General features: G+C 41.9%; 1 protein-coding gene across 4 annotated transcripts in view; it reads left to right on the top strand.

The window, feature by feature from the left end:
* Positions 1-509: 509 nt before the first annotated feature.
* The window catches only part of plagl2 (pleiomorphic adenoma gene-like 2), a 130,694-nt gene continuing 106,474 nt past the window's right edge, over positions 510-24,729 (top strand). For all 4 annotated transcript variants that reach the window (XR_003674473.1, XR_003674474.1, XM_028452622.1 and 1 more), the window contains exon 1: positions 510-717. The gene's annotated coding sequence lies outside the window, so the exon portion shown is untranslated. The remainder of the gene's footprint in view (positions 718-24,729) is intronic.

Here is a 24,729-nt window from a genome sequence, read left to right on the forward strand (position 1 = left end):
CTGTTAAAGTTGTGAAATACTCTCGTATTCAGTACCTGCGATTGCATACAGAGAGACAATAGTCGGAGGTTTTGTTTTGCTGAATCAATCAATCAATCAATTTATTTACAGATGAACAAAAAATGGATCAACAACAATATCAAGTCAATAGGAGAACTGGCACTCATCTAATACACAGCTGTGGGCCTCATGGTCGTACTAGATATTGTAAATGTTGACATGGATGATCACGTGACTCTCAGATTAGATCAAATCACAGTGATAACAGTTGTTCCGACTTGACCATCTCTGTGGACGAAGGGATGTGATTGAGGATGTTCAGTGTGAACTCTGTAGAGGTGGATTAGGGTCAGGTGAGTGCCACTCATGGCCAGACTCAGAGCTGCTCTCACTCACTGACTGGTCAATGTCTGCTATAAACCAGTTGCTGTCGCTAGCTTGTAAAAAAAAAAAAAAAAGTTTGTGAAAGTGGCCTGACGTCACACTCCCACAATTCTTACCGCCCCATAACTCTGCTGCAGCCTGAGCACAGGCAAACACGCTCTAAGGCCCAATACTGAAAAATACTGGAAAAATAGTTGGAAAATAGGAACAGTTCGGACCGAGCAGGGAACGGATCGGAGGCGGCTGCTTGGCGTCCCCCGGCGGGTTGACGGTGCGCTCCTGTCCGAGATGGAAGGGTCCCGGGGCTCCTAATGCCGCGCTGGAAACTTTTTGGTGAGTAAACTGGTGTTTTTCTCCCTCACATCCCACCGTGCTCGGGGCTGCATGTGCTTATGTGAGTGCATGTGTCGCCCGTGGAAAGGGCTCTGGCTGACGCGTGCACGGCCGTGTCCGTGTTACCGCGCGGCTGTTGGACTTTACGTAATTCGCAGCTTGTTTTTCTGGCACTGTGAGTGTGGACGGAGCTTGGTCACTCGGGCTGTAGTCGGGCCACGGCCTCCTCTGACGTGACAAACCCGCTGCGGGCTGTTTGTGGGATCTGGAACAAACTTGACCCATGTCTTGGGATGTTGATCTGGAACAAATATGTACGCATCGAGGCTTTCCATAAGGTTTCTGTGTGCTTTTTATCCACACGCTGCCCCTGCCGTGGCCCTAGAGCCATTGTTGCTCACAGGAGCTCACGATGCTGTGGTCAGTTGGACTTGAAAACCCAACACCGTTGGGCATCATTGGCACAGATCTTTAGTTCTAATTCCTGCCCCAAAGGTACACACTTGGCAGAAAAGTTATTTTTCTAACAGCCACAATGGAATTTAAACTATCACAACATCCACATGAACTCATCCGACTCAGTTCTGCATATCTACGATTGCAACCTTAACATTATTGAGCTCAGGCTCAAAGGTTGATGTTAATTAACATCTGCAGAGCACATGCAAACTCCCCACAGACACGTTTCCTTTCTCCTCTAGCATCCTTGTGGACCGTCCTGTATTCTCTGCTAGTTTTTCATCATTTAGTACCAATTAGGAGTTTGTGGGTCTGTGTGTGTCCTAGAGGTGAACTCGGGGATATTTACAGTTTTTGTGACTTCAGCTTAAAGCTCTCCGCTTGCTTCCTGCGATTGTGCACGGCTTTCTTCTAGTGGATAGTTTGAAATCTCTGAAAGAATCAACTCATTTCTATGAGATGATTCACTGAAACTCTTAAGCATCTTGTTTCCGAGATGATTAACACCCGACGTCTCCCTCCTCTCCCAAAATCATCAACAAACAACAACAGCCGTCAAAGCTTAGAAATGTGCTGATGTTCCTGATCCCAACTAGGGATTAGCGATATGGACTAAAAAAAATATACCCATAGATTCTGGTATTCATCACGATAACGATAAACATCACGATAAATAAAAAAACTATAAATAAATCAATTCCCAACTTAAATTGTAAACGGGTTCCTTACAACACACAAATACATTTGAATACATCAACACATTAAAAAATGCTACAATAGCTGCTGACTAAAAGAGCTCATGAGCTGATATTTTATGGAATATATCACTCTTTTCGTGTTGTTGTATGTAATTGATTTGATTCCTCACTTAAAATGAAATTATTTTCTAAAAAAAAAAAGAAGCACATGAAAAGCACAAATAATTCAATCAGTGTTTTAACTGTTGCTGAATCTTGTTTCATTCATCTTATGAGTTACATAAAGTTATGGTTAATAAATAATTTTCTGATTTCCTATAATTAAACCAGATCAAGCTGATGATTTAATCATTCAGTATTTTTTGGTGTAATAATCTCAATAGTTACATTAGTCTAATGGGACCAGTTTTGTCTTGTGAACACGTGACATATAATGAAAAATATTGTATTTCACAAGTTGGAATGGATGAATAGTGACATTAGTATTTATGCTAACATTTATTTCACACAATCTGTATCATGTTAGATTTTATCCTTCCATACAAATGTTACATCAGACCATAAACACATTGGTGGCTCTCTATGACTTTGAAAGTAAGACGCGTTCTTTTTACTTGGTCTATTCCTTATATCAGGGCTGCCAAGTTTCAGAAAATGACAAAAGTGAGACTTTAGTGACATGATGCGATGCGACATGGCCTGTTTTAACATTGATTTATACCTTAAGACTCCATGCCAGTGGCTCCTAATGCTAGTTTTAATCAACCAGAAATTAGAAATGAAAACTGTAACAAGAATTTTGACAAAATACATTTATATGTCAATATTTAATTTCAACCAACTCTCGATCATTTAGCTGGGGACATGTCTCATGTTGTAGGTGTTTGTCTCAGATTTTGATGCCTTGATGACAGAGGCAGGGGGCTCCCACTTAAAACACTGGCCCAAGGCAGTGCTACCTTTACCTCAGCTCTCCTTGTCTGCAACAGAAAGGTCATTAAAAAGCAAATCATGTAAAAAAAAAAACATTAAAACATCAAGTGTTTTTTGATTGAAGGAATGCCTTAGCAACAGACCATGGTCTACAGCAGAGTATGTCCATAGAAAAACGTTATTACATACAAAAATAATAAAATAAGAACAGTTCAAATTAACATTAGATTAGACAAGGCATTTGTTTCATTTACTATGTATTTTTGCTGATATAACCTACAAGTGCAATTCAGCTACTAGCAGTGTTCATAACACGGCTAGTAGCTAAATAAGAGTTTTAATTAATTTAAGTTAATGTCTAGCACAGACACACACGAGTGAGTGAGAAAGAGACACACACACACAAAATGTTAGTTTTTTAGACGAGTAAACTAACACTATAACAGACACACAGCAATATAAACAGTGAACCAAATTGGGTAGTTACATACTGTCTCAGACGGGGTCTGTCCTCTATAAACTTTTTTTCTTTCTCAAACCATGTTGATGACTCGGCGCGTGTTGTGTGAGAAAGATACTAGTTAGAGATGGCTCGTTAAGACCCGCCTTACGTTGTTTTTGATTGTTTATTATTCCGTGGTGCCTCCCATGGTTGGTTAGATTTAGGCACGGGGACATGGATCGGTCTGGGATTGGTTATCTCGGTCAGTCAATCAGAGTTACACGAACTACGGCAAGCCGCGAGGACCAAAGAGTATTGAATGGGGAAATATGAGAAATGTCAAGTGTGGTGTGAGAATGGGTTAAATTGCGTGACTCACACTCAAAGGGTGACACTTGGCAGTTCTGCTTTTATGGAGTGGTTTGCACTAGCTCTTAGCTCAGTCTGTGTGTCGGTGGGTTAGCTTTAGTTGAGTTTCTAGTTCATAATCCTTGCTGCGGGTTCATCTCTGTCCCTGTGTTTGTGGGAACTTTGGGTGGATCTGACGGAGGAACTTTGATTGGTTCACTTTGTTGGATGGTTGTCTGGTCTTAACCAAGTAGCGGTAATCTATCGCAGCTTGAGGTAGCCGTGTCGAGCACTGGCAGGTGTGTGTGTGTGAGGGCTAAGGGATGACAGCTGTGGTGCACACCGCGGAGGCTCCGCGGCAGTGGGGTTTTCGTGAACAGCGCTCTGCTCCAGAGAATAAGTTGTTCACAACAAATTTGTGGGCAATTTTGGCCCGTGGAACAAGGTTTTTAGGTGCATTCTTGGCTAAATTGAGGGACAAATGGCCAGTAGCCCTCACTAATTTCCGACATGGGAATTTATCGTTTCTATCGTGGGATGACATATTCTGACCAGTGAGAATGGTTTTGACTAGGGATGTAACGATTCACTCAACTCCCGATACGATTCGATTCACGATACTGGGTTGACGATACGATTTTCTCACGATTTATTTTACAAAATGGGACTGTAGACAAATTACTGAAAAATATTCCTTTAGTTTTTTGGGGAAAATACTGTACTATTTTCCTTTTATTTTTCATTGTCAAAAGAATCCCTTGATAAACTATTCAAAATGATGCAATTTAACTAAAAATAAATCTTGAATGAAATAAATAAAGGAATAATACAAATGAAGAAGAAGCCTATTAATTTAAATTCTGTTTCTATAATAAACAATTCAAAACTGTGCAATAGTTCTTTTTCTTTTTAAAAGTGCAACTGAAAATGTATTTTGTGCCTTAACAATTGGACTTAAAAAAAAAAAAAACAGTCATTTTACTGTATTTACGTCATATTTGTTTAGACCAGCAGAGGGCGCTGGTAACCCAGTGGTCGGTTGGCATGCAGCTATTCCACCAGTGAAGAAGAGAAGCTATGCTAGCAGACAGAGCTAATAGAAAAACGTGACTTTTACAGATATTCACGTAATATTTCAGATATTCTTTCGGTGCTAAAGGAGTAAAGAATCATTTATGAGCATGTTTAACAGTAAATGGCGGCCAGAAAGAAAATAGTAGCAGATTTCCGCTTCTGGAATGATTAATATATAGCGCCCTCTGCTGGTTAAAAAAAGTACTGCGATTCAATTTTCAGAGCATCGATGTGAACCGTGGTACCTATGAATCGATTTTTAACTGCCTTACGATTAATCGTTACATCCCTAGTTTTGACGATATATCGTGAACGTCAATATATTGCACATTCTTAGTACATAATATTCCAGAGAAGTGGAAGATGAACAGTGCAAAAAAGTTTGAATATCTGTGGCAAGAAATAAACAGACCAACTAATGAAGCTGATTAATTTTGTTTGAAATTGTTTTCCTACATAGCAGTTCTTAAGTTGGTACCTTGGGTCAAACAATGCTATCTGTAGCACTGCAGCCTAGGGCTGCACGATTTTAGCCAAAATGATTATCACAATTACTTGGATCAATATTTTAATCACGATTATTCATCCTGCTGGGGAAAACATCTGTATTTTTATTTAACTACTTTTTAACAAACATCATGTGAACAGTTTAGAGTGCAAAAGAAAAGCTATAAACAAGAATAATGATATATACTAAATGTACCCAAGAATTTAAAATGTACTATGGGCTAACTATAAAAACACTGTTTTCGGTCTTGAGTGTCCGTTGGACACGGACATGAATTTTATGAAGCAACATTAGCTTTAGCCTTCATATAGGTTGTGTGTGCCCAGAGTGCGACACACACTGAACAACAAGCATGCGCAGCTGACGTGACCTACATATGAGACTAGGGCTGCAACTATCGAATAATTTTGGAATCGAGTATTCTGTCGATTTTTCCATCGATTAATCGAGTAATCGAATAAACTACACATTTGTGTTTTTAAATAACTATATCAATAGTGTGTAATGCAACATGAAAGGCCTCTTAAAATGAGCATGCAATTGACTGTTATTCCTCTCAAAAAGCGTTTTTATTTAAACTCAACACTTCACGCTTAACAATTGGCTCCAAAACTAAGCCTGTTTAACAAATCTTTCTGTGAAAGCCCATATGAGGACAAAAAATAAATAACAAAAAATGTACAGGTACAAAACAGAAAAAAAAGAGAATTGTGTTGTGAGACTTTTGACCAAACACTCACACTCCAGCGCGCAGCAGCTACGCGCGTGCGTGCGTGATAATCTACAAATAGTTGTTGACAACAAAATGTGAATTCTACTAGAATTCACATTTAAATAAACAGATAAATTTTCTGTGTGTGTGCTCGCGCGCGCGTGCATGTGCCCGCGAGCGGAGTTTGCGGTGAGGAGGGATAAATTAATGAGATTTTGGTGCATTTTCTCTCTCGTTATTTGTCATGCCTTGTTGGCACTGTCAGCTCATGACAGGCTATTAATAATTACAAGCACTGCACAAATATTCTGAAAAGCGATAGTGTCAGTTAGTAATCGTAAAAATACGTTACCTTGTTGACGGGCCGAGTCCGCTCGGAGAAGCACTGTTAACGTGGGGGTGCTTTCTATTCAGGTGCTGCAGCATCGAGGATGTACTGTTATGGTACGCCAGGTCCGTTTTGCAGTAAATACACTGCACCATGTTGTCCGCTTTACGCAGCGTAAAATGATTCCACACCTTGGACATTTTCTGTCTTTTAAAAGAACTTCTTTCATTTTCGGCCATTGTTTGTGTGTGAGCAAAATAAATACCGCCACTTGTTAAATGCGCGTCAGTATTACAGTCCGTGTGAAACAATGATCTCGGAGCTGCGGAGTGGTCTTCAAAGCGGGAGTGATACCATGGCAACGTGAATTAAACGAAGCCTTGAGGCAGAAAATTTGCCTCGAGGCTTTTTTGTATTCGAATTACTCGCGTTACTCGAGGAATCGTTTCAGCCCTATATGAGACTGAACCCGGCCCGATTCGTCTGGTTCCGTCAGGCTCAGGTCATGTATGATATCTTGTGTGAGAGAATCTCAGAGGAAAAACAACGAGGATTGACGGATCTATGTTTTATTTCCACCTGGCTTCATCCCAGCCGACGTGGTGGCACTGAACTTGGTCTCACCCTTTTTTCTTTAAAGCAGGGAGGAGTTACTGAATAGCCATGCATGCTGATGAATAGTTGACTTAACTGGCGTACAGTAGTTGAAGTGAAGATTGACAGTGACTCGAGATATATTTGCAAAATGTTTTAGTGTCAATATTAAGTTTTTCTGCCACAAGCAGTGGCTGAAATAACAAGTCAATTATTTTATACAATTTTAAAAGAACAGGTAAGGGTGTGCGATCTGACGATATTTGATTGTTAAGGACGACCATCTCCCAAATCACGGAGATAGTAGTACCGTCTGTAGTGCACATTTTAACCCTTGCGGTGCCGCGTCTGGGTCATATGTCTGTGGTCCATACACAGAACATCCAAAGGTTTTTTTTTTCTGCCAAATCACACCATTTGCTAGTCAGTATGTGAGTGTTACAGACATCCAAGAATTATTAAGCGCTTAAACAGGGCAGAAGTATGCTCCACTCAGCTTCCCCTCCCCCCAAATGCACGGACACACAGAGTTAGCTGTGCTGCTTCCTGTGTGTTAGCGACTGTGTCTGTCTGTCTGTCAAGCTCCATCAGTTCTGAGTGTTGAAGCACTGATAGACGTTTGAGAAAACACTGCATGTATTTCTCTTCTGTAACTAACTGTCGCTCCGCAGTAGCAGAGAGCTGCTGCTGCAGTTCACGGGGCTGTTTCCACATTCTTAAAGGAGACATATCATGCTTTTAAATCCTTCCTTTTTACATATAAATCATACAGTTGTGGTCTATATAAAGCGGAACTGCAATGCTTGGGTCTGAATTCCTCATTATTGTAGCTCCACAGGCCCCTTTTCTACCCCTTTTCTGATGTGCTTCTGAGAGTAACTCGTTTTGGTGCGGCCTCTTTAAATGCAAATGAGACACTTCATACCCCGCCCCCTCTCCGGGTTGCAGAGGTGACACTCTGTTCAACTCCACCCTGTTTGGCCATTTTTATAGTTTGATAGAAGAGATACGATTATTTAGCGGCGCAGAAAATGTTTATTCACACGTTATTTACAAAATGTCAACAACAGAAGACTTGTCCATCCAGCCTTACATGTTTGAGCCAGAGTCTGACCCGGCGGAGCGAGATGAAAATGAAGATGATGAACCTGCAGAACCCTAACAAGTGAGCTAACACAAGCACCGAGCTAACGCTAAAAAACGGCAAAATGAAATGACTAATGAAAAGTTTAGACTTAACTTAAATCACGTAGGCCATATCATCAAGGATCTAAAACGAGCACACAGCGCAAACATATGAAGATGGTGCAACTGCTAACGAAACAATGACAGGGACGTCTTATCATCACACTTTTTAGCGTTATTTACAGCTTACCGAAGTGCTCTGTTCGTCGTCTCCAAAGATAGAAGGAATTGACCCTTCAATCAGACAAAGTCTTTCGGCAAATCCTTCTTTATACTGGCGGAGGTTGCTGAAGCAGTCATCCTTGAAGTGCTTCGCGCACACAAAAATGACCTTACCCACAGATGTGGGTACATTTCCGTAAAAAATAAAACTCAACCAGGCACTTTGAAAAGGTTCTGATGCTGGGAGACGGTGTAATGAAGTGTGTGGGTTACTACATCCAACAACCGAACATTTTGACTTATCCTCTCGTAACTTCGGCATCCTTGAGCTTGGACTACAAAATAAAAGCGAGAAATAAAAATGGCGGATTGCTCGAAGTGTTGGGCCTGGAGTCGATGTCTTAATTTGGCAGTTCCGCTGCAAATACTGTGACGTTATTGTTCAAAAAACGTAATAGAGAATAGAAAAATCGAAACAGATTGAAAAATATGACCAAAACAGAATAAAAAGATATCAACTGAGCACCTGAAGAGACTAATTTGAACTTTTCTGTACTTCTAAACACTCTAAAAATACAACAAAATGCATTTAATATGTCCCCTTTAAAGAAACAGTGTCCTGAATGTGATTAACCTTAAAAACTACTTTCAGCAACTCAGAGCTCACCTGAAAGAAGCAACACTACATAATTTAATCACACATTTTCAGTCTTAATAAAAGAAAGTCAAAAGTGACACAAAATGTTGATATTGAGCTGCTATTAATAAAAGGGTCTTTGTGTCATTTTTCTTCACTGACTTTGACCCATTATTGTTAAATAACTAAATGGAGTTTGTATTGCCTATTGCCATTTTGATGAAAAATATAGAGATATGAATATTGGTCCATATCACCCAGGCCTAATGTAACCAAAGCAGTAACATTTTATCTTGTAAAGGATGTGATCGTCTAAACTGTGTGAAATGAGGCATTCAAACACTGCTTAAAGTAGGATTTTATTAACGTGTGTGTTACCTCAAAAGCAAATGGAAATCACTAGACTGATCTGCTGTGATGCTAATGCTACACTACTTTAGTTAAACAAGTAAAAAGACTGTGTGTGACTAAAAGAACACGTCAGCCCTTTTGTGTGATGTTAATTGTACTTAGAAGTTGGAACCAGTTTGATGAATTGCTTACATACAATTTTAAAAATTATTTGAAAATTACCTTTTCCTAAATGATCTTTTATTCCTTTTTTCCATTTAGGGTGATGATTTTAAGTAGAATTGAATTGGTTTGTTTTATTGGTAAATTACTTTAAAATAGTCTAAATGATTTGAATAAAAAAATTGTGATAAAATCTTGATCGTGATTTTACAAAGAAAAAATCGTGATATGATTTTTTTTCTTCCCCATATCGCCCACCCCTAAGAACATGTAACAAAAATGTTTTAAATAACAGCAAAGCGTCACAACAGGTTACATGTATTCTGTTTTGTTTTTGTTTTGCAGAAATGCTGTACTTGAATTAACTTAACAGTAGCATAACTAAGCATCAGCATTGCTTCACCCCAGAGAATTAAATTCAGAGGGGCCAGCTCTTATACTGGGGTCTGCTAAGTCGTAACCCTCTTTCCCTGGTCAGGGGTCTGCAACCTTTACTCTCAAAGGAGCCATTTTGCCAAATCTCATCTGGATCAAAGTCCTCCCAGAGCCGAAAAAAAAAACCTTCTCAATGAAGACATTAGTGTATTAATATCTATACAGTTAAATTATATAGAATTTTTTATTTAATTTGACTTGATTTATATTGATCATGTAAATGCAACTTAAAAACAGTTGTGTGACAAAGTGGTATTAAGTGACAAAGTGTACGGTTTTAATGGACTAACTAACTTTAATCCACTAACTCCCACCGTAAAGGGTGTGCTTAACTGGTGAAAAGTGTGTCACTCAAGCTCGGACATCGGATTGCTGTGTTTTAACAGTTTTATTTCCATTCAACCCTAACTATTATTAGCACAGTAACCGTGTTGTTTGCCAGCCAGGTAATCAACTGTAACGACATAAAACAAACACACCCACAACATTAACAACACGGACATATTATCGACTGTATGAACTGCACACATGAACATTTAAGTAGTTAACACAGGTTTAACATCTACACATTAACTCACCAGCTCAGCTTCATCAGTCAAAACAGCGACATCCGTACAAATGAATTCCGGCAGGTAAACACATACGCGGGTAACACACATCACGCCCTATATTTTCGTAGATTAATCCGCCCCTAATAAAAAACAGAAAAATGCAATAATTCCTTAACATAATACAGGGTGTTTGGTTGGCGATAAATCAAAACAAATATAAATTATACACCAACATGTAAAAAATAGGAGAACTCCACACACCTCCCACTTGGGCTACTTGTCATTGTCCGAGTAGGCCACAATAACCACTAACAGTACAAAATAATGCACAGAACATGCAAAAACCCCTCAGTCAACAAAATTAAAGAGACAGCATTTAACTGTACACTGAAACAGTTTGGTCAGAATTCCCACATTAAGATGACCACAGTCCGTAAGCACCTCTCAGGTACTTAGGGGAGCAAACGAAAGCTCTCTTGCTCCTCTATTGGCAGTAACACCACCAGCCTCCTTACATCCCTGTGGAGTATGGTGGTAGGACATGACTCCTTATCCATCCTTGCCTGGGATAGACCGAGGGGACGACTATGACAAGTCTTCACTTTCACGTCCCGGACAACTCCCTTATCATCTGGATACGCCTCCTCATCATGGCCCAGTTTGAATCGACCCCGGAGAGCGTTTTGGGCCGCCACCCAGACCACGTCTCCAACTGAGAAGTTTCTTGCTGGAGCGTGCCACTTTTGTCGAACAAACGGGTGAGGCCCTCCCAACTGGCTCCAACGTTTCCAGAACTTATCCACTTCCACCTGGACTGCACGCAGACGACTGAAGGGGTAGGCAGGAAAGTCAAAACCGTGATTTTCACCTCTGGGCCCCGCCCGACCCGATAGCAATGAGTTCGGTGTCACAATGTCCACAGTCTCGTCCTGAACCTGAGCTCTGGCACTGATGGGCCTCTCATTGGAGAGTGTTACGGCAAATTTGTGGTTGACCTCATTTGGAGACATGATTTATTGCTCTGGTTGAGTGATGGAGTCCGGACGAGGCATTGATGATTTTATAAAAAAGGTTTATTATAAAACTAAATAAAAAAGAGTACAAAGATGGACAAAATTAGTGACCGCCCGGGCGGACGTCCGATGATCGAGTGGCCCACAGTTCTAACTCATCACGTATATTCCCCCTCAGTCCCCCTCCCTCCTCCCACCAGGAGATAAAGAGGACAGAGGAGGTGAAAGAAGAGAGTGAAAAGAGACAGTTTCTTCTTTAGGTCAAAACAACCAGTTCTCGGGTATCTCCTGATTGTCGTGAGTGTTGGAGGTGTGTGGGTGTATGGTGTTTGTGTGTATGAATGGATGTGTATTGGGTGTGTATGTGTGACAATGTGAGTGTGTGTAGTAGGGATGCTCCGATCAGGTTTTATGCTGCCGATCACCGATACCGATCAGCCAAAGAGCCGATCGCTGACGATCACCGATACCGATCACATGGATTGGCTGTAAATTTTGCATTGTAGTATGATGAGTGCTATCGGCTAGACGGTTTGGAAAAAAGAACCATAAAATCACTTTGATTTAGAGAAAAGCATGTTTTTACTTTTTCAAAAGAAAAAATACTAAAACCTTGCAGGGACAATGCAGCAACTGAAAAAAAAACAGTTAAAATGACCTGCTCTCAGTAACACAATCTTTAACAGATTGAAAACATTAAAGCTCTCAACAGGCTGAATAGTGCAGAAAATCAAATAAATAAAAGTATATCTCACAACATGTCAAGTAACAAAGGATACATTCAAAGTCAAATGAATTGAATTCAAATAAACTATCATTAGTTGCTAAATCAAAATGCCTGAGAACATGGCTTGGCAAACTCTGTTGTGCCTTGTCAAAAAAACAAAAAAAACAAAAACTACTTAGTACTTACTTTTCTTATGATTTATAAAATAAATATAAGGGGGCTGTTGCTTTGTATGTAAAAACATAAAATAAATTAAAAAAATAGCCCATTTGTCACTTAAATAACATAAATATGGTATTAAAGACCTTGAAACAGAAAAATAGAACAACTGAACGTAAAGTGCGTTTGCTTTGAAGAAAAAAGCATTTCCACATGCCAAATGTCTATGATTTGTTGATAAGCATTGTGGGAAGATTCTTTTTAATAAAGAGGAGCATCTCTGTTTTTTCGGTCATGAGTCTATTCCTGTGTTCATCCACGCTCTGGCAGGGCTACGTCTGTGAAACATTTACGACCCGGTAGCATGTAGCGGGGCTCCAAGTGAGAGAGTAGTCGGCGGAACCCGGTGTCCTCCACCACTGAGAAGGGTTGGTCATCTAGTCTGATGAATTCAATTATTTTCCTGGTTATTTGCTGAATCTTCTGACGCTCATACGGACGAGTGTTGCCAAGCGTGGGCTGCGTTAACTGCCTTATGACTGTTGCAGTCTTTTTTTTTTTTTGTTTGCCGTGAGCCTCGAAAACTCACCATACTCCGTCAAGTGTTTGTTCTTCAAATGTCGGATCAAGTTTGTTGTGCTTCCCCCGCGAGGTATTTTTTCGTTGCAGGATGCAAACTTTACATCACTCTCACAGATCTTATAAAAGCTCCACACAGCAGACATGTTTGTTGTTGTGGTTTACCGCCGCGCACCTGCGCAGTGTGAAGGAAAGGGGGAGGGGACACTACTCTGCACACAGAGCCTCTGCCGGCTGCAAAGTATGAGCTACAGGACAGGTGATCAGTTTTTGTGATCGGCAATGTAAGGCATTGATCGGCGAACGCCGATCACATACTTTTCCACGGAGATTGGCCGATAATGATCGGTGGCCGATCGATCGGAGCACCATTAGTGTGTAGGCATGTGAGTGTGTGATGCCTCCGTGTCTGAGGGATAAGATGTGTTTTGGGAAGCTGACCTCGAGAAGAGAGCAGAAAACATGAGACAGCAGAAATGAAAAGTCTCAACTTAAAGCCTTAAAAAGAATAAGGTCTATGAGTAAATATGAGTAAATATGTTAATAAACAACTAACAATTTTTGCCCTGACAAGAGGTTAGCAGCCAGGTAAAGGAGGGTTTGGAACTCCAGCGTAGTCAGGTTTCCTTCTTCACCAATGCTGCTCAATGACCTTTTTAGCACACGGACAGCTGCCTCCGCTGCCCCATTTCGATGTGGTGAGTCCGCTGGGCTAAACTCCCACAACCAGTCAGTCCCAGCCACAGCCGCTCTCTTTTGGACTCCTTCTTTGTCGATACATGCCAGAAAACTGTAGAGATCCTCTAGTGCAGGTCTGGCCCCCACGAAATTGGTCCCCTGGTCGGACCAGAGCCTCCTGGGGTGGCCCCTCAGAGCGGTCAACCGCTGATATGTCTTGAGAAAACCCTCAGTTGACAGGTCTTCTACTGCATCTGCATGAACCGCTCTCGAGGCCATACAACTAAAGACTACACCCCAAACCTTCATCTTTGTTCGCCGCCTCACTGAGTCCCTGACTGTGTACGGACCAAACAAATCCAACGTTGTATACTCAAAAGGGGCTGCTGGTTTCGTGCGTACAGTGGGAAGATCGCTCATTACTTGAGTGCATAGTTTAGCTCTGCACTTCCGACAATGTACACATTAGTTGGTTACTTTGTGTGCAACCCTGGGACCTTGTACTACCCTAATCCTTTTTCTCATTCGAAGGAGGGTGCCAGCAACACCTTCATGGTTAGCACGGTGGCCGTCTTCGGCAAGGAGGGTACTGATCCGCTCTTTGTAGGGGATCAGCGGAACCCCAGGTCTCTCCTCACTAACAGACTGGACCCGGCCATAGCACAACAAGAGGCCTGTCTTATTGACCTTGTTCACAACCAGGCAGTTGATGGTTGTTGTGGGGAATGTCACGCCTGACTGGGCAGCAAGGCATAAGTCCTGGAACGCTTCAGCACGCTCCTGGACTGTGAGCACTCCCTCCCACTGTCCTCGCTCGCCGGTTCAACCCCTGCTGAGCAACCAGGAGTGTACTGCTCTGCGAACATATCCCACAGTCCCACAGAGTTTGGTTAGTGTATCGAACCTTGACAGATCCATTTGACTTATGAGCGCCGAACCCCAAAACCTCTTTGTACTGTGGGTGTTAGATGCTACCGAAGCCAATCCCGTAGCATTTCCACTAGAATTGTCCAGAGTAGACAACCTTTTTGCTTGGACTCTCGTCATGATGACGGAGAAAGCTTTTCTCTGGAGCTTACTCACGACCTCCCTGGTACTGGAGGCCACCTCTGCAGCAGACTTCATAGGCCACTCCTTTACCGGCCTGGTTTGAAACTCTGGATCTCTCTGCCATAGGGAATCACTGTCAAGCTGTTCAGGGGAACACCCTCTTGTGACTAGATTGGCCACTATGCACTACCCCGGGATCCACCACCAGTCAGTCACAGGCCCGGCCTTCTCTATCTCACCGACACGATTGGCAAAGAAGGTCTGGAACCCATAGCTCTCTCGCTGGATGGCGCCCAATAAGAGTCCCGTTGGAGAACGAGATCCCCAGGGTTTACCCATCCAGCCAGAAGGTGTAATACTCCTCGGGAAAGTGATGGTATTCAACTGGGCATACTCTTTGAAAAGCTCAATTGCCCTCCTGTGTAGCTCCTTAGACACTTAGACAATGGTTTTTCCCATGTGTCCTTGGTCAATGACCCAGCCTCCTGAAAGGCCCTCCTGACTAGAATGACACCCTTCTGTTTCAGGGGCGTCATCAGACCAAGGGGATCATAAAGTCCAGCTACCTGGCTCAGTAGCATACGACGGGTAAGAGGAAATGGCGTCTTCTCCTCTATGTCCTTCACGGTAAGATCAAGCCCATCTTTTTCTTTCTTGTGTAGAATTTAACAGCAACCATAAGGAAGAGCTTGTCTTCCCTTACGTGATAACCCACCCCAAGAGCTTTATTGTCCTCATCCCTCAACTGGTTGGGCAATACGATGGTCTCTGGCTTGGTGGGAACACCACCTTGCCTCCCACTTTGACCAGACCGCACCCAAGGTTTAAGGCAAAAACCCCCAGTTGCGAGGATGGTCTCAACTCCCACAAGGATCTCGCTCAGTCTTTGGGGATCATTGTGGGACACCAGTATGTCATCTACATAGGCATTGTCTAAGATAACATGTCTCTCTTCTACTTTGTCAGCAAACTGCGCGAGGTTGGCAGTTTCCCGCATTGCCACCTGAGCAATGCAACCAGCCGGCTTATCGCCCATATTCACCCGTACCACAGCGTAATCCTTGATGTTGTCTGCTTGTGAGTCCCTCCACAGAAAGCGGTGTACGTGCACCTCCTGATCCTCCAACCACACCAAGTTGTACATCTTGGACACGTCTCCAATCGCCGCGTGCTCTCCCTCACGGAAATGAAGCAGCACTGCCCGGATGGGGTTTAAGATGTCTGGGCCCTTAAGCAGGATGGAATTCAGGCTGACACCCCTAAATTCCTGACTACTGTCCCAGACAAGCCTCACTGGAGTGGAGACAGAGTGCGGGTTGGGTGCTGTCAGGTGGTTCACCCACCACACAGCTCCGTTCCACTTGTCCATCACAGTCTTGGAAAGCTGGACCGCAGCCCCCCTGGCAACCATATCATGCACCTACCTGGCGTAGGCTTCTTTCCACACCGGATCCCTCTCGAGGCGTTTCTCTGACTTCAGGAACTTTGCCTCGACGGCCTTGTGGTTATTAGGCAGGGTAGCAGGGTTCTCTTTCCATGGATATCTGGCTTCCCAGTGGGGTTTGTCGCTGTGGCCGTCGCTCAGCTTGAAGGTTAGTCCACCCCTGATGATCTCCAGCTCTCTCTCATTAGCGAGAGACATCTCCTTTCCTCCCGGAGCGCACTTTCCACAACGACACCCACCACACACAGGTTTGCAGGCGGCGTCAATACTGTCCCACTGCAGCCACTTAACGATCTCAGCATTGCACGTAGCCATGGTCGCAGCTTTCCCACTGCGCTCTAGCTTTGGGCAGTGGTTATGGACCTTGACCCTCCTGGACTCTGTCCTCATGGAACACACAAAGTGGGTTGATGAGCGGCGTACAGTCACCTCAATGTACTCGAACAGGTCCGGGTGCACGGCACTAAGTCTTTCCGAGTGGGCCGTCCCACAACACCAGGTCGCCACACCTCATCATCCGTTGGGGGGCCAGTCGACCCTCCCGTGTGCTGATAAGTAGCTCGATCTTTTTTGGGCGAATCAGCTCCCCTGGTTTCACATAACCCGAGAAGAACTTTTCCAAGCACCCAGAGTCCACGGCATTGTCCATTTTTGCGATCTCCTCCAAACCATAGCAGACCATCTCATGGAGTCGCCAAGTCCCCTTCTTTGTGGCAACTTTTATGTTCACAAAGTACCTTTTTGTCTCTACTTTTGCCTCCATACCACCCACACCATACACAACCAGTGTGATTGGCTCACCCGACAGTCCCAGTCTCTCTGCAGCTTGGTGGGTGATATAGTTAGTGTCGGCGGCTAGGTCGATCAGCGCTCCGACCCAGTCTCCCCTCTTGGTTGTGACGTCCACTAACATCATGAGGACTGGGTGCTCCTTCAGACCATTCTCACCCACCAAACCTTTGCCAGCACACACTGTTGACGACACTTTATTTGTGCATGGCTTTCGAACAGCCTCCAGCTGGTCCGGGGTCAGGCCTAGACCTGCGAACAAAGCCTCTTGTTCTTTGGTTGGACCACGGAGTTCTCTCCTCTTATCCCCCTTGACCTCCTGTCTGAAGGTGTCTCTCTTAGCTGGGGGCTTAAGGCACAGGAAGAAATGGTGATCTTGCATTCATCACCACGGCACAAAAAAGTTATTATTGCACGGACCACCACTCCCATGAAGGTTCAGGCATTTAGGGCATGCTTTGGTCTTTTTCACGTAAGTCCTTCTCTCTGATGGGTTGGCATTCTTGAAGGTCTTACAGCGATATACGCGACCAGTATGTCTCTCTTCACCACATATGCTGCAAGCATTTTGTGAAGACTCCCCTCTCGCCGTAGCCTTGGTGAATGAACATCTCTCTGGTTTCCGATCCCCCGTCCTCTCCTTTGGCTTCTCGCGGGGGCTCAATTCACCTACTCTGGCAGAGCCTGCACTCTGGGGAGCCTGTGGGTTCTGCTAATGTCTGAAGTGTCCCCCAATTACTCTTCCAGCACCAATAGCTCCTCCTGTCCCCAGAGAACTTAGGCAGACTTAGGGGTGCGAGTGCAATCCTAGGTCCAACTGACCCTTGAGAGATGACAGATGTGCTCCGACCCGCTCTGACGCTTTCTTGTAGCACAGCGCGTTCTCCTTGCTGCTGCTGCGGTGTGCTGGAGAAACCAGGATCAAACGTTGGACTCATGGGTCTCTGTGATAGTTGTCTCTCTGTTGGCGCTTGGGGAGATCCTAAAGGAGCACCCGCATCTTGAGCTCCACCAGGACTGTCCACATTACCACTTAGCTCGCTGCTTCTCACTGCAGCGATTTGGTTGGTTGCTGGGTCCGCGTCTGCAGTATGTGCTCCATCGTGGCCCTCAGAGTGGGACTTGCTGATCCTCTTTGGTACTACTAAACTTTGTGCCTTTGCACTGCTCCGCTCGCAAGTCACTTGGCCAGAACTATTATTTTTTAATTTTTTTTCAAAATCGCATCCTCAGTGGCGATACATGCGATTTAAATCTTGATATTTTTAACTCAATAAAGGCTTACTACAATGACAATTTTAGGTTAAATTTAACAAACAGCTTCACAATATGTGCCACTTTTGCTTGGGTTAGAACACACTCAGTGATAATTTAACTGAGTTTTCATGTTCTGAGAAGTCGAGAAAGCAGCGACTCAATAACCCAGGCCTTGTTGGGAAGTCACTTTGTCAGAGTTTTTGGGACAAACAAGAAATCACAGTTAGAATTAAGTAAAAACACTTCTATGCATTTGTCTACAGGACTCCACATCCCACAATGCAATGTATCAAATGTTTCCAGTAATGTCGATAACAGTGTTTTCAGTAGAGATCCAAACAAACTTTTTAACCTTTTACAGGTTATATTTATTTATTTTTAGCAAACTTTGTCTTTATCTGGTAAACATCGTTTGTCTTCAGTATTAAAGACAAAGGTGAGAGGTCACAGGTTATTTGGAGGTCACCAAATAAATAAAAGCTCATTTTAGTCAGTTTCTGCTTCTTTATATGCTCACTAATAATAACTGTCTCTTTAGGCTGAACAATTAACCTTAAACGCATTGATATTTTGATTTTCACTACTGCAATAACCTAACCTCAGATGCTGGAGGTTTTTTTTCTTCTGTTTCCATCATTTGAGTGTATATTCACCAATCTGAATTGCTGCTGGCCAGTCAGAGTTAGTTACAGGACACAAGTGTGTATGCGCTGCAGCGATTCTCTGAGTGCGCTAACAACTACACTGGGGCCCTATAAAATCCACGTTCATCGAATCACAGAATCGAACAATGAAAATGGAATCTACTGTTGAACGCGAAAATGGAATCCGGTTTAAACGCTGTCACCGTGAGGGAACGGATGTTTTTTTTATGTGAAAATGTCCTTCCCACTCTCATCCTTGATGCTTCAAACACCACCTAAACACCGTTTAACCTGGCAAAAACCTACGCAAATTATCATCAAGCTACTAAAAATAGGAACTAAAAACCATTTTATATAGTAGAACACCAACATTATATTCAAACATGATCCACAATCTATACATAACTCTCATGGGCTGCAATGGGATGATGTCCTGTCAGACACAGTTGTGTTGGATTGTAGACAGCCCCCCACTTCTGTCTCTTGTTGCATAACCCATCATACTGCTCACTCTGCTTCACACCATTTACACTGATGTCTACCCATATATCATTACGTGCAACCAGTACAAGACAAAACCTCGTCTGTAGTGGTAGCATTTCAGAGCATGAAGGATGCCGCAAGACGTTTATTGTTAACCTAACCACTAGAAACGAGTGTATCATCGTATATCATGTTTCTTGCAGTCTGTGCCTTCTCCTCGCCCTCCGTTTCAGGTGTCTTGATGCTGGAGCTGGCGGTTCCTGATTGATGGGTCATGTCTCAACTTGTCTGGGACACTCGGATGGACTGATCAGTGGTTCACGGCTCAACTAGTCGGATGGATTATCCTTCTATTCTATTCGCCCATCTGTTGACTAACCCCAACCAGTCAAAGCGGATTGCTGCCACCTCTTAACCTGGTTTTGCTGGAGATTTCTTCCTATAAAAAAGAGGGAGTTTTTTTTTTCTTCGCACTGTCGCTAAATGCTTGTTCATGTAGATCTTGTTGGGTTCTTTCTTTCTTACTAAGGACTCTGTATTTTGTTCAGCTCTTTGAGATGACTTTGTTATTTGCGCTATATAAATAAGGTTGAATTGAACTCCTTTTTCTTTTTTTTTTTAAGCAAAATTAAGTTAAAATTACGATGACAAGGAATATATTCTCACTTGCATGTTTTGGACAATGTCACGGTTTTGCATGGATTCTTTTATTGTAATGGGTGGTCAGAGACCAAAATGATTTCAGAAATATTGGAGAAATATGAAATTAATAACAGTTTATTGCCCTAGTATACCAGCGGTCTGCAACCTTTACTCTCAAAGGGACCATTTTGCCTCATCTCACCTGGATTAAAGTCTTTCCGGAGCCGAAAAAAAATACCTTCTCAATGAAGACAATATAGTGTATGAAATTCTATACAGTTAAACTTATATTGAATAATGTTATGTAAAGAATTGTATTCGAAGGGCTACAAAAAATAACTTAAGTTTGATAACACATGATCTTGTCGATCAACACATGCTAACTGCTCATTTCTTGCCACATATCAAGCATGCATATTTAGCCGGCACTTTGGCAGTTAAATTAATCTCTCCACCACACAATTATAATCTTAATTTTCTTCCAGAAAAGTCTTTTAGTTGAGTTAGTTGTCCTACCAGGGATTTAAAACTTAAGGTTATCCACAGGTGTAAGGAAAGTTGATGGTCTGTAGATGTTGCAGGAGGTGAAGTAGGAAGGTTGGCAGAGTTATTGCACAATGTGACTTATTTTTAGGTTGACAAATTTTTTTTAAATTCCTTTTTTTTTTCTTTTTTTTTTAATATTGTATAATTATTTTCAGAAAACATTAGTTTTTAACTCCCGTGAGCTGACAAAATAAATATTAAAAAAGAAAACTATTATTATATGAAATTAAGCTCCAATTAAAAGGTAGTTGTACTGATATGGATTATTTGGAACTAGTGCTGCAACAAACAATTATTTTAATAATCGATTAATTGGTCAAAAAATTTATCGATGAATCCTATAAAAAATGCCACATTTTTAACTTCAGCCTCTTTATTCATCCCATTGTTAATGTAGTGGCGGCCAACTCCAAGGTAGACTTTATTGGCTTCAAGTGTCCATAAATCAGCAGTGAGAGACAGTTTGCTGTTAAATGCAGTCTTGACTTCATTGAAAGTTTCTTCATATTTTCTCTCCATGAGCTTTGTAAAATCTGTCATTGAGGGCAGAGTGTGACCTGGATTTAAGGTGCAGATCATTGTAGTGAAGCTTCATCTTCAACCATAGACACAGGCCTCATGTCAGTGATAATCATGTTGATGATGCTCTCAGTCACCACAACAACTTATCTCTGTAGTTACAGGATGTTTATCATTGATGTTTTTTAATCAAATTAGAAAGATGAGTATGTATTGTAGCACAATTTACAACAACTCAATAATTGACTTGTTCTATTACAGTTTTAGGTTAAGCCAAGTTTGTTGGCTAAACACACACACACAGTACAAATACTTCATTTTCCTCACTCATACTTAATCAGAAAATGAAAACTTGAGGCTTAATCTTAAAACTATTACCAGCATTGTGTGCAAGTTAAATTAATCTATAAAGAATTTAAACCCTGCTTAAGCTGATTAAACTGACATAAAAAAGTATCTCTCTCACAAACAAGCACGTGCACTCAAACACACACATGCACGCACACAACACATATGTGGGGTGGATCGCTTCTAAATTAATGCACACCAGTCTAACGCACGCGTACCTGCCTATCCAACTTTAACTAAACTTACCTAATTTACGTAGTTAGGTGTAGTGGCAGGTATGGGGTGAGTGAAGCTACAGTATAGCAATCAGGTGCACTTCACTATGTAGCACCATCTACGTGACATGAAAACACTTAGAAAAAAATATTAGGCGTAAAGGCGAGCAGAGGGGTATTCCATAAAGCGGGTTATGTTCAAACTCTGAGTATGTTCAGGCTCAAATGAGGGAAACTCTGAGTATCTCATTCCTAAACGTGAGGTATGTTCATCTCTGAGTATGTTACCATGGTAACATTGTCCGTGAACTAAACCTGGTCACTGGCAGGTTTTTATCAAAGAAACCCTGGGTTTCTACCTGGCTCCGCTCACCTGAACACCGTTTCTGAACACTTTAATTTACCTTGACACTGTTCTCTGGACGTCACACACCACAGATGTGCTCACATCATTACTAATGTTGTGTTGCTTTACGTTTTTTTGGGTTTTTTTTTTTTTGCTAAAGGTAGTTTTATTTCTAACATTGTGGATGCAGAGCACAAGTGAAAGATACTGAGAGGTTGATCTGCATTAAAACATCTACTGACATCTGTAGTAAAGTTCCCCGAATACAAACCTGTGGATAATGTAAAGGAGGAGGAAAGGAGATGACAATTGAAATGAATCCACTTTTGAGGCTTAGTTGTTGTTTTATACTGTAGATCACGCAAATTTTGAAGTTATGACGATGCAGTGAATTAACACACTGCTCTTGGTAGCGAAGGATCGCGTCCTGCGTCAGTCTATTTTTTATGACATTTTTTGGATGTTGAGATGATTCTGGAAACAATATTACATTAAAAATCAATGTAAATGATGTGATATGAAGCGGTTTCACTGTCTTTATAGCCAGTGTAACAGGAGGGCTCTCTATGCAGCCGCCCTGTGCTGCTGCTGCCACGTCTCCTCAAACACATTTTGTTCATATTATTCACTGGTTGTCATGTCACTGAAGCGATAAAGTGATGAAGCGAACAAAAAGTGCCACTAATCATGGGTGATTTAAGCCACTATAGTCACTGAAGGTGCGTTCAGTGTGAACGCACCTTTAGAACAGGCTCATATTCCTCAAACTCTGGCATATTTCACCCATAAGGGTGAATAAATCACTCTCTTCCGGGTGGTTGCCATGGTAGTTTGTTTAATCGGCGATCCATTGATGATGGCTTTTTATCGTGCGCATGCACGTAAGTAACCCAAGGTTTACATAGTCAGGGTTGATTGACCCACTTCATACCAGCTGTAATTAGGGTTGGGCATCGTTTGGATTTTAAAAATTCTGATTCCGATTCTCAATTTCGATTCCTGTTCTAAACGACTCTCGATTCCGATTCTTTGAGTTGTGCAGGTCAACAGGTCACAAATTTCACAGGATAATTTTTTTAATTTAAAAAAGCCTTTACACAGGCCATTTTTATTAATTCACTTAGTTGATACAGTTTATTTTGGTTGCTGTTCTGTAATTAGGATATTCAATTACAAAGGTCTCCAACTGTAAAAGTTAAACTTGCTGAAATAAAACAACAAAGAAGTTGGCAGCAGTCTAAAAAACAAAGAGTTGCAACCCAGGTAGATGTGAAACAAAATAAAACAAACTCAAACAAACCCTGGAACAGTCATGTGACAAATCAATCGACAGTTCTTGTTGAGAAAGATTATTATTATTCTGGATACAGTGAAAACAGCAACTGTAAACAATAATTATGTTGTGAACCTGTTTATATTGTAGGGAAGATATTATATACATAAATGTAATTGGAATCTAAAGCCACAAGAAAAGGGCACCGAGAACCGGTTCCTATTTGGAACCGGTTCTCTGTGCCCAACCCTAGCTGTAATGGAATCCGATACCCAGAGTTTCCCATCACGGGATATGTTGAGTTTATGGATAGAGTTTGTTAACCCTTCTTTATGGAATACCCCTCAGGCGTATACATGCGCAAGTCAGTAAGTATGTGTACAAGTGCACGTCATGCGGACGTGACTTGTGCATTGTGAATGTGTACCCTTTCTAAGTCTATGGGAAATGTAGATCAGACGTGCACGTGCAGGGTACGCATTCGTTTACGCGTTCGATAGACTGGTGCGCATGAATTTAGAAGCGATCCACCCCCCATTAACACATGCTCGCATGCACAAACACGCACACAAACGCATGTACGCGTGCACACAAACACTCATGGACACACTTCAACGCTAGCATCAGGCGAGCTACCAGAGCGGCTTACGTTATGTGTCATTGTTTCAAAACAAAACAAATGTAGGATGTTTTTGTGACTTCTGCTGTTGAGCTCCTTTACTTCGGTCGAACTTGTTTCATTTAAATACCTCATCCGCTCTGCATTAAACTCGCTCTGCAGGGGGAGTTTTACAGTCAACAAAAACTTAATTGACAAAGCTTTGCCGGTTAAGCAAACGGTTGCACAACATTGTCAGAGACTCATAAATCGCACAATGCAACAAATTGATGATGAAATTTGTTACCCAAGATTTTAATCGTCAATTTTGATTGATTTTATCGATTTGTTGTTGCTCCCCTAATTGTGACTGCTTTTTGAAATTATTTTCAATACATCATATAAAGATGTATGAGAGCAGCATTAATGTCAACCAATTTCTGCTCAGGGATCAATGGTTTACTGAATCTGAGCAGGTTTATTGATTAAGTTTTGATCAACTTCATTTAAATTATCTTGATGACATAATTTCAGACCGTGTATATATATATATATATATATATATATAGTTTTTGACCATCACAGCCCTCCCTATGGAAGTGTAAGAAACACTTTTTTATTGGGAGAATATAAAAAAAGGGGCAGTGTTACACCTCGGTGAGGGGAAAGGGAAAACGGAGGTGAGACTCAAGGTAGGAAATGGAAAGGGTGGGGAAGAGTTAATTATTTTAAAGTGAGGCCTCAACTATGAGACCTCAACTATGAGAGACAAAATGAGAAAAAAACCCAGAAAATCACATTGTAGGATGTTTAATGAATTAATTGGTAAATCCCTCAGTAAAATAAGTATTTGGTCACCTACAAATTCTAGATTTCTGGCTCTCACAGACATGTAACTTTGTCTTTAAGAGGGTCCTCTGTCTTCCACTTATTACCTGTATTAATGGTACCTGTCCACAACCTCAAACAGTCACACTCCAAGCTCCGTTATGGCCAAGAACAAAGAGGGGTCAAAATGATCACAATCCCAGAACCACAAGGGGGGACCTAGTGAATGACCTGCAGAGAGCTGGGACCAAAGTAACAAAAGCTACCATCAGTAACACACTACAACTCCAGGGAC

The sequence above is a fragment of the Gouania willdenowi genome, chromosome 7, assembly GCF_900634775.1.
Source record: "Gouania willdenowi chromosome 7, fGouWil2.1, whole genome shotgun sequence".
Taxonomy (NCBI): domain Eukaryota; kingdom Metazoa; phylum Chordata; class Actinopteri; order Blenniiformes; family Gobiesocidae; genus Gouania; species Gouania willdenowi.